The 19,572-nt window shown below is 41.4% G+C and overlaps 1 protein-coding gene across 4 annotated transcripts in view; it reads right to left on the minus strand.

The window, feature by feature from the left end:
* Stk39 (serine/threonine kinase 39) overlaps positions 1 to 19,572 on the minus strand; it is a 280,274-nt gene that overhangs the window by 12,263 nt on the left and 248,439 nt on the right. The gene's annotated exons all lie outside the window — the stretch shown is intronic.

Here is a 19,572-nt window from a genome sequence, read left to right on the forward strand (position 1 = left end):
CTGGATTTTCACATCAATGATTTGGAAAATTTGACTAATGATGCAATAAACTGCAAAATCATTTCTTTCACAGGCATTACAAAGTCCATATAAATGACCAAATTACTTTCATACAGATACTTTCTAAAACCATTTCTATCATTTCTGTCAACTCCTATCTATGTGCATCTGGATTAATCACTGTACATCAACCCTGCATTTCCTATAATAAAATTTGAAATTACTTTCTAATGGAAAGTAAAAATGATAGCAGCTCCTGAGTCTCAACTGGCTGGTTTTTCTAGAAACTCATTACTGAGAAAATGATTAGCCAGGAGGGGGCGGTGCAAAAGAGGAGAGGGGTTGTTACCAACTTCCCTGGGAAATAACCAGTCAGCATGTTGGAACTCTTGGCCTATAAATTCACTCAATTCTCTGCACCCATTTTTATCACGGAACACAATACGGCAGACAACCTTTACAGCTCAGGCAGGTTGTTATGCTTTCAGGCCACCGTGATCTGTCTCTATGTGGTAATATGTCACCTTGAACAGTACCTGAGTTGGTGGGCCAGGGTCAATGCATGGAGGCTGTCAGTGCAGAGCTCCGCACTGAAGAGCTAGTCCCAGGGTCAACGGATCCATCAGAGGTTGGCCCTGGTCTCTATGCGCTCTGGTGTATCTGGGGCTGTAGTACAGAAGGCAGACTTTTCCCAGCTGCCCATCTAACTTGAAGTACTTCTTATGAGTGGAATCAGCAAAGAGCAAAGAGGATGAAAACGGAAAGCTACTTTTTTACATCCACACTTCAGGGATAAACTGTTGAGAGTCAAGTTGGAGCCAGTGGAAAGAGGTTCCTACTAGAACAAAAACTGAGATGATGGGGTAGGGGTGGGGGGTGCTGTTTGTCATATTTATGTTGTCAGAAAAACTAACTGCTGGTTCAGGGGTGTTTTTTTCCCCCTGAATTTTTTGAGGTTCAAGACTTTGAGAAGACACAAATACACTATGAGTTTCAAGTAGAGAGCAGAAGGAAATAAGTGAAAATTTTGTTTTCCTTTATGGTTGACAGGAATCAACCTAGATATGATGAATTTCTGCAGATTTACTTCATTTAATCTGTTAGTTGTAAAGGAGGGCAAAATGAAAATTACAGGCTTGATATGGCCTATTTTTTCTTTATAAATCACAATTATAAGCATGATTTTATCTGCACTTATTGCCCTCTCACCTGGTTGCATTCTGAGCAATCTGAAAGGTTTCATTTTTACCCACGCCCACTCCCCCTTCTCATCTCTTTTTCTTTTCTTCTGTTGGCACGGGCGATCGGACACAAGTACACACCTATTGATCATAGCCCAGGCCACTGACGCCCGTGAGGCTGGCCTCCCTGAGCTTTATGAATAGACTCGAGATACTAAAATCATCAGTAATTTGTGTAAGAAATACTGGCTCCCAGAGTGAGGTTTCCAGCTAGGAGACACCGCCTACCAAAGAAAGCTAGCATTTACTATGTCAGGACACTCTGACTATACGCAAATTGCAGAAGGGGAAGACGGCGCTTGTGTTCTTAAGACATAAAAACATTCTAATAGCCCCACTGATTTGGGCTGATTTCACGAGTGGCTGTAAAGTTGTCACATGAATTTTAGTCCTTTCATTGGGCTCTCTTGGCTAATGTGGCTGATTTACTGCTTTGTTCTGGGTCATCTATTTCTAGGTTGCTGTCTAATGTTCAGCCAGACGCACTGGTCTGTCCTGCACGAATTCATAGCCCTCTGGGGTACAAACATGTGCACAAGGGCCAACTTCTAGGGAAGTGGCCAGCAGCTAGTATACCTACTCAAAAGGAGGCATGGGCTGCCGGCATCTGAAACAATCACCTTAGGACCTAGGCTTCCTAAGTGTGGATCCCATTCCTCTGGGACATTAGAAATTCAAATTCTGTCTTCGGCTCAGAGCAAAAATAGCAAAACTGGCCACTTACCTGATTACTTAACCCAGCTGCTAGGCTTATTTTCAATTTAGTTGATTCTAATTTGTTGTAAAGTGCTATAAAACACCTTCATTTAACTGACATCACAGAAAATTCAGGGTGATGCTAATTTCTCTTCCAGCAGCAATACTCATTAAAAAGATGGGTGCCACTGCTTTCTCCCTTCTCCTGACTGTGCACCTGGATTTCAAAAATAAAAACGCTCCTTACCTGGAACGTGAGTGGAGAAGGAAGTGCTGGGTGGGCTGCCTGTGACTCCAGGCTTCTTGTCCATGTCAGAGAACACTGAAGCTGCTGTGCTAAGGGACTCTAGAGTTCCCCAAAGACTTGCTTCCAATGCCCATTTCCTTGGCCAAGAACTGAACTTAAGCCCCTCTAGACTTCCTAAAATAAAACTCAGGTCTTTCACTTCAATGCAAACCATTCCCTTCTTTGAATTCGCCTCCTAGTTCTTTGCCAGGCCACTGAACTCGGTCCCAAGAACTTCTCCATGCTCGGGGGAAGCAGGGACACGGTGAGACCCAAGGGCTCTACCTCTTAAGCCTCCCTCCCTGTTTTCCCTTGCTTCACATGTTAGGATTGGTGGTCTGTCGGGACCAAATTTGTATTCCCATTTCTTTTCATAACGTGTAGCATATACAACAAGCACTGTGACTTATGAAGCTGTAATAACATCATTAATGGCCCACATGGAAACCATGCTCATTATTTCCCTGGATCTAAACAGAGAAGGCAATAAGACTGTCTGGGCAATCTGTCAGTATCCAGGTGGTCAAGTACATACTTCTTTGGCAAATGAAGCCAGGCCTTCTCCACACAGTTTTCTCTATGAATGCACTGTGTTCCTCAAATTCTCCATATTTTCATAGTTAAAGAATTAATGGTGATGTAAGGACTATTTATAGCCTGTGATTATATTCTGAGTAATTAGTCAAGAGGTGCATTTCTCTCCCGGGGTAACAGATCATTTGATAACAATCTCATACAATGCTGAAGTTTCTGTGATGGTGAGTTAATTTAACTTGACCTAGTACTAAGCAAAAGCTTGGGGGAAAGAGGGCCAGTGATCACTGAGTCTGAGGGAAGGCCATGAGTAAGACTTAAGACAAGCGCGATCTTGGGACACCTGACAGGGTGATGACTTCAATCTGATGATTTATTCCAGAGACATCCTGCATCCCTGATCTCACACTGAGTCGATGCAGAAAAGTAGCAAGAAGTGCCAAAAGGAAGGGAGATAATCCCAGGTCTAAGGAGAAAAGGGGGGTGAGTATGGGTGCTACTCTAAAATGAATGTGAAAATAATGGCCAGTTACATTCCAGATTCGGATGAAGCAAGAGATTCATCTCAGTATTTTCCCTACATTTCCAGGTTCTTGACTTCATGGAATGCACTGAAGTACAGTGTGCACAAATCTAAACTCCCCATTTAGAATGCCTGGGTTCAAATCCAGTCTCTTGCTCAGGAGCTGGGTGACCTCTCTGAAGTGGAGTCAGCTCACTCTGTCTCTGTGTGCTCGAGCGCTTTTGAGTACTCCTTGTGCACGCACGTCTGTGCTTTCTGCACTGGGCAGCTGTGGCAGTGCAGCTATGGCTGTCTTAGCTGGCTTGTCCTCAGTCTTCACTGCTCTTTGTGGGTTTTTCACACCCACTGTTTATGCAGGAGTCTGGGTCACAAATGAGAATGGGCTGCCTCCTTGGAGAGTGCCATCTCAACAGAGTCTAGCCTGTTACTGAACAGACAAGAATGCAGGCACAGAGGCTACCATCCCCCCATCTTCTGAGGCTACTGTTAGCAGATGACTCTAAACTTAGTCTTTCTCTGGGAGTTCCCTATACCCAAAGAGCTGGCTTAGCCCCGGCCAGGGCTCTTCCCAAACCTGCATGCCTTCAACGAGAGAAAGAAAGGCCCATGTCTTCAATGCTGGATGACCCTGAGAGCTCTCTCGGTTTGAAAGCTCCTTTTGGTGAGGCCCTTTTCTCTGGGGGGAACAATGTAATTCCTCCACATTCGGATTCCTTAATTCCTTCACAGCTGTTGATCTTGAAATCACTCCGCACAAAACGTACCTGGATACAAATCTATGCCTCTCATTCTCTTAGACTCTGTTCATGAGTGGAACACAGAAGGAACCTCCCATTACAGAATTCTGGGACAATACAAAAATGGTAAAAGAAATATTGAAGTAAAATAAGAAACAGCCACATTAAATACCTTTCTTGGGATTTCATTCAATTAAAATCCTGGTGAGAAAATGGGGTGCTTCTACGAGATTATAGGATACTAAATGAACTACAAGTATCAGCTCATAGGAGAAGCAAGATGTCATACTTGAGTACCTTATTACTTATACGTAAAAGGATGAAATTCATGGGAAACAGGAACAGAGACATACACCCATAATTCTCCCTAAGGTACAGGTCAATTCCAGTTAGTATAATTTGGGCAGGGTGTGAAAATTCGAAATCACTTGACATAGCAAAACTACCTGTTACTGAATCTGCCCTTTAAAATATAACTGTTTAAGACTGGTATTTTGATCCTGAATTTTGTTTAATGTGTTGAAGGTAAAATTTTATGAACTGGCTGACAACAATGGTAATGGAAGTGTACAATAATCATTATGTGTTATTATTGCTCACTTTCAGAGCAATGAAATTGTATAATCAATACAGTTGTAACCTCACTTTGCTAATGGTAGTGATAGACCAATATACTTATAGTTAAATTCCTCTCCAAAATGAAGATGAGAAAAGTAAAATAAATAAATAAATAAATAAATAAATAAATAAATAAATAAATAAATAAATATAAAAGCATGGTGTGAGAGAGGATAGCTAAGTCACACTTGCCAAGAATAAAGGGCATTCATCGGAGATAATGACAAGAATTCACTCAGTTGCTTAGAGAAACAAAGGGGATTTCCTTGGGAGACGCACCTAGTAAAATGGGCTTTGCTTTCTAGAATATGAAGAATTCTATAGGTATCTTAGCCTGGGCTTTTAGCCTTAGAAACCTCTAAATTCTTAGGTGAAACTTTGTGGGCACACTTCTAAAGAGAGGAATGTTGCTTTTTCTAAGTACTCAGCAGGACCATGCCCTTTAAAGTCTTAACCATAGACCCCAAAGGCTTCCTAACATCTGACATCAGTGTACGAAGCTAAGAGCTGAGGGCGTCTGTGTATGTCAAACAGTCAGCCACACTGAAGTGTAGCTGCTGTAACATAAACCACACACATTTCAAGTGGAAAATAGGAGTGTTGGATTTGTGGACACTCATGAAACCACCACCAAAATGGAAAACATGAACACATCTACCACTCTCACTAGTGACCCTGTGCCCTCAGGAACTCTTCCCCCCACATCCCCACGGGCCCCCATGGCTCTCCTCAGGAAAACACTGCTTTGTCTTCTGTCACTGTAGGCTAGTTTTCATTTTCCAGAATTGTATACAAGTGGGATCATTTTATGTGTTCATTCTGTCTGGCTTCTCTTACATCTCATATTTTTGAAATCCATCCATGCTGCAACATGATTAATAGTTTCTTTTTATTTCTAAGTAGTATTCCAGTGCGTGAATGTGGTTTGTTTGTTTATGTAATCACCTCTAGAATGATCTGGATTATTTATGAATTTTGTCACCACAAAAACAAAACTTTTATCCATATCCACATAGAAGTTTTGGAACAGATGACTTTTTTTCCAGTTTGTTGTTTTAGAAGCAGGGATCATTATGCAGTCCAGGTAGGCTTTGAACCTCTGATCTTTCTGCTGCACCTCTCACAGTCTGTGATTACAAATGTTTGCCACATGCCCAGGGAGTCCCACTGTCCCCCACATCTTTCTTTTGGCTTGGATAGGTACCCAACCAGTGGGAAAGCATGCTCACTCGATACATGCACACTTAGTTTTCTAAAAACTACAACCAGCAGTATATGAGAGTTTCAGTTTCTCAGACATTCACCAGCATTTAGTACAGTGAGTCTTTAATCTGGGCCATTCTAATACATGTATTGTTTTAATTTATGTTTCCTAAACAGACCGCATTTCACGTGTATATTTGCTAGACTCTTTCAAGCTAAGTTCTAATGCTGATCTCCTGTTGTCTTTGTTAAGGAACCAATGGCATTTCTTCATAAAAGGGTGCTGCATGTAAGACCTTCCTTTGGCTCCTACAGTGAAGGGTCAAAACGTATCTACACAGGTAAAGAAAGAGCTCGAGCACATGAGTCCACCCTACAAAGTCTCCCCACATCTGCCAGCTGCAGAAAGTGCATTTCTCTGACACTGAGGCTTTTTGACGTGTAGGTCATGAGTGTGAGTAGAATTAAACAGAGAAGACAGGGGAATGACTATATGGAGAAAGGTGGAAGGGATACAACAGAGGGATCTATCCAAATTCGATTTCTAGAGGCGCAAAGAAAAGCTTTCTCAGCTCTCTGATGTCAGCTGAAAGTGCTTATTTAATTATGCTAGATGACTGAACTCTGAGGTAGGAGTTTGACACCATGGACGTATTTCTGGGAATGCTAACAGGACAGTGTGTGCATAAGGCATAAAGGGAGATGAGTCAGATGAACTAAAACAAATTATAATGACACAGATGAAAATGTTACAATAAAACCCTTAGTTTGTCTACTAACAAGTAATAAAATAAGCACACATGCGCATGCGCCGCACACACATGCACACATACACACACACACACACACACACACACACACACACACACACACACATACACACACACACACTCTAGCCAGGGTTCTAAATGACAATATCACAATCATTGAGAGGGATGACTCCCAGGCAAGTGCTACTCATTCAAACAAGAGAAACCACTGTCTAATCTAGTCTATCCAAAAGACTGAAAAAGAAATCATCTCTTTCAATGTATATAATCACTTGATTAAAAACAAAAGCAAAGAAACAATTTGAAGAGTTGTCTTTACAACCTTGTCAGATCCTACACGCTGCAGGAAGGCACCTATCAAGCACAGACGTGTGACAGAAGTTAGAAGCAGTGTTTAACTTCAGGGAACTTTTATCTGCAGTCTCATGTTACCCTGATGTATTTTACAGGGAGGATTATCCACACACAGCTTGAGCTTCAGCCTTCTGGCTTCTGGGCCAGGAAAAGCTTTGGCTAAGTTAAAATTAATGAAACAGCAAATACACTGATATGAAGAACACTACCTAAATTACAGGCGAGGTAGCCGACTGAGGCAATGCCATCTGGCATCCAGACAAAGCCCAGGGAAGCCGGAAGGACTCTGGGCTTAGAGTGTGGCCACAGCCTTCCAGACAAAAGATGTCTTACACCTGTGGCCAGCCTCCCACCAGAGTGCTCAGCCTTTGTTGAATGTGTGGCCTCAAGAAGGATGCCCACTTTATCTTCATGGTAAGGGGAATTTGTTTCTCAGTTTTGATCTATTCCAAAGTCTTTAACGGAAGCCCGAGAGACTGGAAAATACAGAGAAAAGCTGAAGTAGCTTTTCTTTTAGGTTGGTTTTCGTTATGTGTCTGAGTGTTTTGCCTATATGTTAGTTTGTGTATCATTCCCACACCTAGTGCCCACATAGGTGTGACGAGGGCGTCACCTGCCCTGTAACTGGAGCTACGGAAGGTGTGAGGCACCATGTGGGTGCTGGTACCTGAATTCAGGTTCTCTGCAAGAGCAGCCAATGCTCCCAACTCCTGAGCCATCACTCCAGCCTCTGAACTGACTTTTTTTAAATAATAATAATTAAATAACACAATCATTTCAAGAGTTAAATGAAACCTCTAATATAAGCTACAGCATAAATATTCTGAAATTTAATCATAATCTAATATTCAAAAAAAAGACTTTAGAAATTTATCTTCTTCACATCTTAGCTTAGTGAAACCCATGGCCAGTTGTCATATCTTTGTTACAGGTCTGTCCACATGAGTTACGGAATGTGCATCAAAATGTAAATCAGTCATTACTTTCTTCACTGTGAAAGTCTGGCCACAAGAATAACAAAGGAAACATGGGGTGAGGGAGAAAGAGCCAACAGAGCTACAGCAGGTGCTTAAGCATGTAGCTAGCCGGCGCTGAGCCCCAGGCAGGCCAGCACATGGATCACACCGCAAGTAGTACTTTAGACTTTCCCCCATATCTCAGTCCTCTCCTATTCCTAATATCCTTGAAGCCCCGGTTATAATACAGCATTATATAAATAAATAGACTAGCCACATTGTATGGGATCTCTAACATGGAGGTGAAATAGTCAGGCATTTTTGCATCAACTTCCCCATCGTTGCTAGAGTAAGAGATGGAGAGAGGGCCTGTAGACAATGAAAGAGCAAATGGAATACACCATCAACAACCTCACAGGGAGGCTTCTTCTTCAAGCTCCACCTTCAGCTTAAACTTGGTCTTGTACTTTCAACTTTTAAAATAAATCATCTTTAATTGTTACAAGAATATAACCTGGGGTTGGTGTGATAGTTTACTTTGCACCCCCTACTTGAATTTTATCTAGTAAAGTGTGAGACGTAGTTGAACTGAATAATGACCCTCTTAGCTCCCATGACTAAATCACATCTGTCTCCAGTGGGCAGACAGACTGGCAGAGGCCTTGCTGAGTAACACAAAGGGGGTCCTGGCAGAGGACAGCCAACCCACTTAGGGTGGCAGAGAGAAGAACATCTAATGCTAACGTCCTTGCCCGAAATCTGCAGCAGCAGGTAGGTGTAGTGGGTTAGACCCACTGCGGGGATTAAAACCCAGGAAACCATTAGATTACCAATTGGTAGGATTGTGTAATTAGAAGTCACCACACAAAATGCAGAAATTAACCTTCCTAGTTCTTATACAGAACACAAAGGAAGATTCTTGGCAAAGTACTTTTGGTAGTCATTGTACAGCCTAAGTTGTTGGCTGTTTATTTTCTTACCTAATATCCCTCATTTATTTTGCATTAAATCTTTTTGATAGCAATAATTATATAAAAGTACACATCCAATAATTATAACTAAAAAAGCAAGCACTAAGAATGCTTCCCATAAAAGGTATATCATATAATCTGCACGAGTATCTATGTACACATTCTAGGGATTCTAGTTACTATCACGGGTTCCTCAAAAGCCAGGGGACACAAACTGGTCGAGAAGCATCAGCATCTCCTTCCAGAGACAACAGCCACCTCAGACTGCTGCTCCAGTAAAGTCCCAGAGCAGCTGCTGAAGGTGTGTCTGCATGGCTCTCTCCCAGGGCTGCATTGTTACCTGGGACTTCCCCAGTGCCTTAGTTTGGATGATAAATTGGTATGGTCACTTCACTGGCAGAGGAGCCAGACTGAAGATCCTCGCCCATAGACCCATCTGTCCTGTCCATTATCGGTCAGCACCCAGCTCCTGCCAGGCTCCAGCTGAATTAACAAATGAAAGACTCGCCAGCCAGTGCATGGTGGCCAAGAGGAAAGGCTTCTTCAGGAGGCTGCTGTCTCCCCCATAGAGATGGAGATGAGTGGAGCAGGTCAGGGTGGTGTGAGACCAGCCTGCAGCTTTGGGCTTTGAGCTCCCCTTTATGTTCTCCACTCCGACCCTGTTATCAGATGCTGAGAACACTCCATCCTCTTAACCAGCAAAGGCGGACATAGCCCGGGATGAAGAGATCTGCCCAGCTCATTAGTGACACACTAAGAACAGCAGCATATAGCACTCAGAAGGTGTGTGTAAGTCATTTTGGAATAAAAAAAAAATGAAAATGAACCCAGTGGCGTATTTTACTAGTGTTAATATTTAAACTCTCTCAGGATCTGTAATTAAATTTGAGATAGAAGAGTGAGCTTTATAACAGATGAACTTCAGTGGAGACAGATGTATGTCATGTTTTGTAGAAGTCAGAGGTGGAGCCTATCTTTGTTTTTTAAATTTGGCCTGCCCTAAAGGACATGCTAGCGAAGCTGCAGGAACCATCCTCCCTCTTCATTTTTGAAAAGTGCTCTCATGAACCAGCTCAGGAGGTGGTACTTACTCTTTGTTAGAAGACTGACCCATGTATCCTGGCAATATGCCCGTGGCCATGGACCATGTGAGATCTGAGCTAGGTTCTCATGCCTCTTTTTGACTGCTCCTTGTCAAGCCTTAAAACTCGGATCTTTCTGGACCTTCATCACTACTGTTTCCAAGTATCTGGAGTCTCAGCAGGACAGGGAGTATTTTCTCAAGACCATTCTGATTATATCAGGAGAAAGCTACTCTGTAGCAGACCACAGACCACTTGGTGCCTTTGAGTTGGGGGCTGTGACTCTGCAGATGATGAGAAGCTGCATATTGGGAGTTCAAGTTGCTGCCTAGTGGGATGCTTACCCTTTCTGTAAATAGGTATTTGCTGTAATATGCGTACTATGATCACTCAACTATTGAACAAATACACAAGAAGTGTGTTGGCAGGAGCTGGTGTTCCTGCTGGATATGGGGAAATCTAAGCACAAGCAGTGGAAACACTGTCCTGTGTGCCACATGGACAACTCATAAACAATTGAAGCACAGCTCCCTGAACACAAAGGGAGAAGCACAAAGAAAGGCACTCATCAGCCCAGAGGAAAACTTCCACTTAGAGTCTAGTGAGAGGTAACAATCAGTCTTGAAAGATGGGGGAGAATTTATGAGGAGGATGCAAACATTCCAGGCAGGAGAAGAGTACCAGAAAGATGTTCCAGGTACAGGAAGAGCAAGCCTGACACACTGTAGCTGAGGAATAGGCAGATACAAGTGCCAATATGGATGCAGCCCAAGATCTGCAAGAAGTCTAAATGCTAACAGCAGACCCATGTCCTAGCTTCCGGAGAAACCTGCTGTTTCCATAAGCTTTGGATTCAGTGAGGGAGTTTGGGTTGCAAGTGACTCCCCCGGCAAGGCAGGCTAGCTTTAGTGAAGACATCCACTACATCCCTGGGCAATGAACAGAAAAGAACTACACCTGCCATGCATAAAGTATTGAAAGAACAAGAAAAAGAATGATGATTACTGAGAGCTGCAAGAGAAACATGCCAGGTTACTAATAAAATAGCAAAGCCATCATAGTAATAGCACAGTGCTCAGGGGAAACTAAAGGCCAGATGGCATGGAATAATATAATTCAAGTGCTGAAAGAAAATAAATGTCACCATAGATTACTATATCCAGCACAATTATCTTTCAGAATCAAAGAAGAAATACTTTCCAGAATGCTTAGAACTGAAAAGGAATCATAACTAGCATGACTGAAGACATTTGTGACGATTAATTTTGATTGGGACCTTGACTGGAATCAGAGTCACCATGCACTTCCATCTGTCTCTACAAAGAAGGTTTAATAGGAGACAGAACACTGATCTCCCACAAAATTGAGTGGCATAGTACCATGGGTTGGTTCTGGAACTGAATGACAAGGAGAAGGGGGAACATTCATTTCTCTTCTTCCCGACTGCCCTTGCAGTGTGACCCACTGCCTCGTACGGTTGCTACCATGACTTGCGTATCATCAGGAACAATACCCCCAAACTGCGAGCCAGAATAAAGCCTTCTTTCCTTAATGTTCTTTGTCAGGTATTCTGTCAGATCAGCAAGAACAGTAACTAATACAATTCTTAAGTGAATTCTACTCACAAAAGGCAAAACAAGACACGTGCAATCATAAGAGCTGACATGGAAAGACTAAATCTCACTAGAAGAGTGTATAAACAAGTGAGAATTGGGAGAGAATCAAATGTGATTTACACAGCAATACAATGTCAGAAATCAGAATATATGACTTAACAATAACCCTATGCAGATTGTTTATTCTTCATTTAAAAGAAATGGGCCAAACTATTTCCTGCAAGAATCCTCAGAGGAAAGAGATACACAGCCCTGGAGTGAAAGCACAGAAGACAGAAATGAAATCCAAAACTGAGAATAATTAAGCTCATAGCCAATGAAATGAGAAAACAAACCAAAACTGGTAGGTGATAAAGAAAACCAATTCAAACTGATAGTCTATTAAAAAGGATGTAATGACGTAGTCAAACATTTGAAGACTAACTTTTCTTTGATTTTTTTAGTTAATATATAAAATAATGGGTTTTGTGCTATATATATGATTGTACTTTGTATTTATCCCTTCATTCCACTATAGTCCCCTGCTGGCCCCTTCTCTCCAGATAGACTGCTTCTACTTTCATCACACACACACACACACACACACACACACACACACACACACACACACACGAGAGAGAGAGAGAGAGAGAGAGAGAGAGAGAGAGAGAGAGAGAGAGAGAAAGAAAGAGAGAGAGCCTGAATATGAGAGAAAACATGTAATAGTGTCTTTCTCTCCCTCCCTTACCCAGTCCTTTTACACCACTTTGTCCCCTACTTTCATGCCATATATATGTTTATATTTGTGTGTGTTTGCTCTGCAAGATTCTGCACACAAGAGGAAACATATTTGATTGAGTTGTGCTAATTTTGCTCAATCCCATCCAGTTTCATTAAAATGACATAATTTCATTCTCTGTGGTTGAACAAAACTCCTCTGGTATATTCACTACATTTTCTTTATCCATTCATCCGTTGATGGGCATCTAGGCTGGATCTGAATCTACTGTGAACAGCAGAATACCAATTTTACAAATGAACATTATAGGAAATAAGGAGAGAGAAACCCCAAGACAGCAAGATTGGGTGATTTCAATACTCACTTTAACCAATAGACAGATCATTAAGGCAAAACAACACCCCAATTAAACCACACTGCATATCCAATGGCAGAATATTCTAGCAAACAGTACAGTACACATCATTTAAGTAGCACAGGGACCCTTTCCTCAAAACAGATGACATTTTAGGCCATATGTAATCTTAACAAAAACAATCCAAATAATTTCCTATTCTTACTACATCATAAATGAATTTAGAAATTAACAGCAAGAAAAACTATAGAAGGCATACAAAAACACAAAGATTGAATAAACATTGGAATGTACAATGGGTTCATGGAAGAAATCAGAGAAGAAATTTAAGAATTCAGAGACGAAAATGAAAACACAACATACCATCTAACCTATGATGTGCAGTGAGAATGGTGTGAAGAGGAAATTTTACAGCTATGAAAACCTACTACTTGTATTCAAAGAGAAGTATCAAATAAATAACTTAAAAAAGCCAAGAATGCACTATACAAAAATTAAGATGGAAAGAATTAATAAAGGTAAGACCTGAAGTAAATGAAATAACGACCAAAAGATCAATACAAAAATCAATGAAACACAATTGGTCTTTAAAAAAGACTCAAAACAATAATTTTCTTAGCAGACTTGTTCAAAACAATCAGGATCCAAATAAATAAAATTAGAGAAGAAAAAAATGGATATTAAAACAAACAAATGAAATTCACAGGCCATAGGTAATATTTTGAATGCATAATTATATATCAATATACTAGATACAAAACAAAATAAGGACCCAACAATAAATAAATATAATTACAGACAAATATCTTTGAAAAAAATGTAAAAATCTTCAGTAAAATGCTAGGATATAAAATTAGTTTCATATTAAATGATTATTAAACATGAATAAGGTGATTTCATTCCAAGGATGCCAGGAGGGTACAACTTATGCAAATCAATTATCATAATAAGGCACAATTGTTTAATCAAGGATAAAAATCAGTCAACTTAATAGATGCAGAAATAGCCTGTGATAAAATTCAAAATCATTTTATGATAAAATCCTTGAAAATTAGGTAGAGATGGAGCATATACTAAAATAAAGTGACAATAAAACTCCAAGTTCTGTTAAAAAAATAAAGGCTATATCCCAAACAGCCGGCATCTACAGAATAGAGAAAATGAGAAACAATTCCTCTGAAATTAGAAAACAAGAGAAGCATGCCCCTTATCACTCTTACTCAGTACAGCACTTTTTTTTAGAATACTAATATGAAAATGGAAAGTCAAATTACCCCTGTTTTCCGATGATAGGATTCTCTACCTGGAAAATCCCAGAGTCCACCAAAAGTGTCTTGGAACAGACAGATAAACTCAAGAAGATGCCATGGTACAAAATCAGCATATAAAAGTCAATAGCTTTGCCATTCACCAACCATGACTCACTGAGAATGAAATCAGGAAAACAATACTGTTCCCTCACAGCCTCAAGTCAGCAAACTGCAGACAACAAACCACAAGCAAATAAAGAAACAACAAAACCCCTAGGGATAAACCCAACTAACCAAGGAGGTGAAAAGTTCTACATGAAAACTATAAAACAAGAGCAAGGTGTGCTGACACATGCCCTCAATCCCAGCACTTGTGTGAGGTCTGGGCAGGCAGAGCTCTGTGAACCGGCCTGGTGTACAAGGTGAGTTCCATGACCACCAGAGCTACACACTGAGACCCTGTTTCAAAAACCCAAAACTAAATCAAACAAACAAAGCATTGAAGAACGAAATTGGATCACACAATAGAAGATGAGAGCCCCCTTCCACACACCCATGGATGGAAGGAATTAGTATCAATAAAATGGCTATAATACCAAAAGCCAACTTGAGGTTCAATGCAATTCCCAACTTAAAACAAAAAAGTCAGCCGGGCAGTGGTGGCGCACGTCTTTAATCCCAGCACTCGGGAGGCAGAGCCAGGCGGATCTCTGTGAGTTCAAGGCCAGCCTGGGCTACCAAGTGAGTTCCAGGAAAGGCGCAAAGCTACACAGAGAAACCCTGTCTCAAAAAACCAAAAAAAAAAAAAAAAAGTCTTAAAGTTCTTAAGTAAGCTTAAAAGACCCTGACCAGGTAATGCAATCCTGAGCAAGAAGGGCAATGATGGGCTCTCATCACAAGACCTAATTTCAAAATCTACCACAGTAACAGAAACAGCAGGGTCCTTGGGGTGGGAGTGGAATGGAGTATGGACAAATAAGTAAAACACCCAAAACAGACATAGGAGTAGCTATAAGACACAGAAATAAACACATCTACAAAGGTGTCAAAAACTCGTGTTGGCAAGAAGATCCCTTGGACAAATGGTTCCCCGGCAAAGGGGAATCGTCATAGAGAATACTGGGCCAAAACACATCAAACCTCTCAACCTGACTAAAAGTCAACTCAAATGAGACCCAAGACCAAATATCAGACCTTCAATCCCAACATCAACAAAGTAAAACCATAGGGGAAATATTTCAAGCGACCGAAGCAAGCAATGATCTCCCCAATAGAACTCACCTAGAAAATAAAAGCAAAGGCTGATGTGCGGCTTTGTATCAAATCGAAGAGCACTTGCACAGCTGAGGAGATAATCAACGCAAGTGCTTAGAGAAGGGGAGAAAAGAATTTTCACTACCATTCCTCTGAAAAAGGTCTCACTTACAGAATATACAAACAAAAGAAAAGAACAAATAATATAACACATACATATACAAACAATATGAACAGATCTCAAAAACAGAAATACAAATGGCCAATACATACAGGGGACATGTTCAATACCTTTAGCTCCGCAGAAAAAGAGGAATGAAAAGGACCTGAGGTTCCATCTTATCCATATATATATATATATATATATATATATATATATATATATGTATGTTATACACACCAATGACAATGTTGGCGAATTTCAGGGGTGGAGTGGGATTCTTCCAGATTGCTAGTGGGTATGTAAATTAGGACAGCCACCAGGGAAGACAGCAAGGAAGTTCTTCAAAAACCAGAAAATAGTACTATGATGCCATACAACTCATACCCTTCCTAAGTGCAGAACTAAAGGAAGATGAAGTCAGCATATATGAGACACTTTCTGACTCACTTTTTTTTTTGGGGGGGGAATGGGAAGCACTTTTCAATGGATACAGAATATATGATATATACACACAATGGAGTACTGTTAAGTCAAACAAGAATGAAGTCACACCATTCTCAGAATTATTGATAGAACTTTATGAAGCTCATCATGTTAACTCCAGTAAGTCAGACACAGAACACATCATATGTTTTCATGCATAGAATCTAAAATTTAAAAAAAAAAATTAAGGGAAATTAAAGTGGGCACTGAAGTCCTCGTCTGTGGCCTCTCCCTCACACACAGCTCCGCCTGATATAGTCTTACACACCCCCAAGCACAGGATATTCACTGTAATGAAACTAAGCCTAGGTGGGCTGACTTGATTCGTTAATTGAGAAATCACGGGACGTCATTATGTTCATTGCCTTAATTGAACAGATAAGAAGTCTTCTCTCAGGGCACTCTTTCCCCTCTCTAATACTGTTCTCTTATCTGGAAGGCAACCGAGAAGAGCTAAGTGGCTATAGATGTAAGCCGGCCGGGAGCGCAGCTTGGAAGTAGCCTGTGTACTTGGGCCTGGACTCCATCCACAGAGCTCCAAATCAGACTCAGCATGTGGGAGGCCCTGGGTGCTATCAGCAATGCTGGAGGTTTGGAGGTGGCAGTACTACACAACATAGAAGAAAGGATTTCTTCCTGGGAAAGAACTTCTGAATTGCTTCTCTGTTGCATTAATGTAGCAGAGGAAGAGCAGCTGTAATGTGTCCTTACGATGACAGAGCCATCTGGGGTCAGTGACTCCAACCTTTTATCCCCATGCTGGGTTGTGTGTGCTTCATTTGTGATCCAGAGAAAGCTTTGTATCTGACATTTGAAACTGTCTGTAGAAGAGCGTTCCAATCTTCCTTCATTACCCCTTTCCACATACACTGGCTGCAACCTGATTACCCAGCAGTGCATCTTAATGAAACCACAAGCCTTCCTTATTGAACTCTTGGTTAACACACATTAGATAGCGTGTGTGTAGAAGTAATGGTTATCTAAATAGTAATGCAATGCATAGTCTTAAAGAATTCATGTTAGTATAACAATAAATAACATAACTGTTTTCAGGCCTTAGGAAATCAAGGTAGTCACTCAGCACCCACCATAAGGTGTAAGGAATACTGCTGTGGTCAGCAAGATAGCTCTGTTGTGTAACGTTTAACTATGTAAAGATATATTAATTTGTTTATGCTGTGAAATATTACTTTAACTGTGTAAAGGTGTGTTACATTTGCTGAATTATGTAAATATGGGTTACATTTGTTTCGCCTTGCCTGCCTAAGGTACCTTATTGGGCTAATAAAAAGCTCAACCCCAATAGCTAGGCAGGAGAGGGAGAGGTAGGGCTGGTAGGCAGACAGAATAAATAGGAGGAAAAATCTAGGCTTGAGAAGAACAAGAGAGAAGAGAACCAGGGAGAAAGAGAGGGATACACAAGGGGCCAGAAGCAAGGCAGTGCCAGCCAGACTTGGAGACAGCAGGAGATTAAGATATACAGAAAGAAAGAGGTGGGAGGAGAAAGGTTAAAAGCCCCAAGGCAAAACATAGCTAAAGAGAGATTAAAATAAGAGCTAAGCTAGGCTGAGCATTCATAATTAGTAAGAGGTCTCTGTGTCCTAACCTGAGAGCCTGGTGCACAGCTCAGTGGGTAAAGGCGCTTGGCAAACCTGACAACCTGAGTTCAATCCCTGAAACCCACAAAGTATGAAAGAACCAGCTCTTGCAAGTTGTTCTCTGAGGACATGAGTTTGCATCCTCCAAGAACCTACAGCAAAAGCTGGGTATGATGGCAGGCATTTGGACCTCAGAGCTCCGAGTAGGGGTGCAGGGACAGGCAGAACCCTGATACACACTGCACAGCAAGCCTAGCTAACTGATGAGCTCTGAAGACAGCAAAAGATTTGGTCTCAAAAAAATAAAAGTGTAGGAAAACTGAAAGACATGTGTGGTCAAACCAGAGCATCCAGATATAAACACACCCTTTGACATGTGAACCCACAGGTGCAGGTGCACCTATTAATACTAATGCACACACACACACACACACACACACGAGACAGAATGATTCAGAAAATAGTCATCATAACTTTTGTCTGGGACCTTTGCCATGATATTGGAATTGCTATAGGGGGTGTCATGAGGGTCAGATACCATAGGTTCCTCACATACACAGGAACATAATAAAACTGAATTTCAGAGTATCATTCCTGCCATGCTAGACAGAGGACACCATTCTGCAGTCTCAGCCTTAGATACTTGGCCTACACAGAGACTTTTCATGACAAGCAACAGAAGAAAAGTGAGGGGAATAAATGTCACACAGATTCGGGGAATAAAATAACATGGACAAATAAATCACTTATGTCAAGGGAGTAGATAGATAAGGGACACCACCAGGTTGCACCAGGAGGTACAGGCAGTTCAGTCCTGAAGTAAACAGAGCGGTTGATAGTGGTAGTGAGGAGCACAGGAGGAGGAGGGTGTGGTTGAGGAGGCTCATGCCATGTGCAGTAATGAGGCTGAATATAAAGTGGAGTCACAGGCAGTCCAAACACAGAAGAGGAGCCAGGGAGGAGACGCCGGGTTGGGGATGATCATCAATAATGCACTAAGGAATAAAAATCAGAAGAGTGCTCGACAGCAGTGAGAACGGCGAGCGAGGCTGTGGGCTCTAGTGCAGTAGGAGAGTACAAGGCATGCTGCTTATTCTGGTGCTATTTAAGGCAGCAAGTTCTCATTAACTCTGGGCCAATTTGGCTTTTCTTTCCTGCTGGGGGAAAAAAAAGAAAGAAAAGAAAAGAAAACCAACCAAAAAGCTGTGAGCTGCAACTCAGTTGGATCCATGGTTCAAAAGACCAGGAAAAAATGGAAAAAAAAAATGCAAGTCTCAGCTTATGGAGTTCTATTATAAAGCAGGTACCTCCTTCACCTTGCCCCTTGCTTGGGCTTATCATAATTCTATCCCCTGAAGGTGTGGGAAGAGGGTGAGCAGATGTAGATTAACCACCCCTGAGAAAAGCACTATGTCTACACTGTGTGGCCATTTCATACATTCTGATAATATTATTCCTCTTCCTAGCAGCCACTTTGACTATGACATATGTACAGAAAAGTTAATTAAAGGAGGCTGTAAACTATTATCAAAATATGCCAATCCTGAGACAGCCTAGAAACTGTTTTGTGTTTGTTTGTTTTCTCTTTCTTTGATGTATTCTGTTCATGGCTGCCTGGTCATTTAGTTAAGGCCTGTCGCTCAGACGCCAGACAGATCCTGAGAACGTCATAGTAGAGATTAGTTACACTGCTAGACAGCCCAGCCTCACCCTCAGCTATCCAGGAAATGACAAAACCTCCAAATAACCCCCCAGTGCCATCCTATGTTTCTTCGGTGAGACTTTAATTTTACTGGTTGCTAATGACAACTTGTTGGGGAAATCTGTGAACTGACACCACTTTACTCTATCTTTGAGAAGTTTTGTATAGCAGAATAATAAAAACTTGTCCGAATAAATAAAACTACTATTAAAGATTAACAATACATACTTGCTGCAGTTTAAAGTCTTGCAGCCACCCATCGAAATCTGAACTAGCACTGTCTCCTTTTTACAAGGGAAACTGAAGCCCAGAGAGATGACAGGGCTTGCCCAAAGTCACCCAGCCTGGGAGAGACCACTGCAGGACTTGAATGCATGCAGACTGGTTCCCAGCACTTGCAAAGCCAGCTGTGACCTGGGCTACCTCTTAGAGAGACATTAACCCTCCTAGAGCAAAGTAAGT

The sequence above is a fragment of the Peromyscus eremicus genome, chromosome 4 (genome assembly GCF_949786415.1).
Source record: "Peromyscus eremicus chromosome 4, PerEre_H2_v1, whole genome shotgun sequence".
In the NCBI taxonomy this organism is placed as follows: Eukaryota; Metazoa; Chordata; class Mammalia; order Rodentia; family Cricetidae; genus Peromyscus; species Peromyscus eremicus.